Source organism: Cebus imitator, unplaced genomic scaffold (genome assembly GCF_001604975.1).
Source record: "Cebus imitator isolate Cc_AM_T3 unplaced genomic scaffold, Cebus_imitator-1.0 Scaffold20, whole genome shotgun sequence".
NCBI lineage: Eukaryota > Metazoa > Chordata > Mammalia > Primates > Cebidae > Cebus > Cebus imitator.
Window position 1 is genome coordinate 519,197 of NW_016107335.1, and position 1,399 is coordinate 520,595.

General features: G+C 38.2%; 1 protein-coding gene across 1 annotated transcript in view; it reads left to right on the forward strand.

Moving 5' to 3' along the window:
* ESYT2 (extended synaptotagmin 2) overlaps positions 1–1,399 on the forward strand; it is a 106,720-nt gene that overhangs the window by 90,181 nt on the left and 15,140 nt on the right. The gene's annotated exons all lie outside the window — the stretch shown is intronic.

Below are 1,399 nucleotides of genomic sequence, written 5' to 3' on the forward strand. Positions count from 1 at the left end.
GCCTCGGCCTCCCAAAGTGCTGGGATTACAGGCTTGAGCCACCGCGCCCGGCTCATTATTGCTTTTCTTTTACTATTTCATTGATTTCTACTATGATCATTATTATTTCAATCCCAATTACTTTGGGTCTTGTCTGCTTCTCTTTTCCTAGTTTCTTAAGAAGCCTGAGACTTTTTTTTTTAATAATGTAAGCATTTACTCTAATAAATTTCACTTTAAATTCTGCTTTAGCTACATCTCACAAATTTTGACTTGTGGTTTTTTTTTTTCTCTTCTTTTGATGTCCCTTTACATTACTACTATTTCCTTAATTTCCCTTTCAGTTTATTCCTTTGACCCATGCATGGGTTATTTATTTAAAGATCTGTTATTTAGTTTCCATATGTTTGGGGATTTTAAAAAATATTTCTATTATTGATTCCAATTTCATTCCATAGTGGTCAGAGTACATACTTTGTATGCTGTGAGCCCTTTTATGTTTGAGACAGGCTTTGCAGCCCAGAGCACTGCCTGTCCTGGGACACGTTCCACATACACCTGCAGGCTGTGTGCCTTTCTGGTGTTGGCGAGTATCTCGTGAATGCCAGCAGCTCGCAGTGGTTGGTGGCATTGCTCAGGTCCCCTGGGCCTTACTAGCTCTCCATCTACCTCTTATATCAGGTGTGATTAACGTGATGTTTACATCTCTGATGTACCTGAATTTATCTTTTTTCCTCAGCCTCTGTTTTTGCTTCTTGTATCTTGAACCTTTCTTGATAGATGTGTGTGAACAGCTGGGCTCATGAAAGTGCCACAGAGACCTGGTCATGCTGGGCTTGCTTGCCCAGCCTTGTCTCATTATTCTGCATTGGTTGTTTTATTAGGTTGGTGCAAAAGTAATTGTGATTTTTGCCACTGAAGCTGCAGTTACTTTTGCACCAACCTGATACATTCTACATTCTGTTTTATACAAAAGGATTTGTGTTTTGTCTAGCTGGTTTTTTCCTTCATAAACTATACTCCTTATTCTCAAAATAATCTATGCTTACTGGAACTTGGATTTTAAAAATAACTTTTTAAGTTCTACAAACATTGTCATGGTTGATTATAGTTTAGTTTAAAAGGAAATAAGCAATCAAGCTTTTAGGTTTTCCTGTTAATTTCTCTGACCATTTTTGCATAGCCTGAGAAACCTTCAGAGTTCTTACTTACGTGATTAAATTATTTTATATTACAGCCATCTAACAGGAATAATTCGTATTGCATAGATAATGCAGGAAGTTATTATTCAGGAAAAAGAGGCTGGGCACAGTGGCTCACACCTGTAATCTCAGCACTTTGGGAGGCTGAGTGTAATCTCAACACAATGGGAGGATCACTTGAGGCCAAGACTTTGAGACCAAACTGGGCAACATAGTGA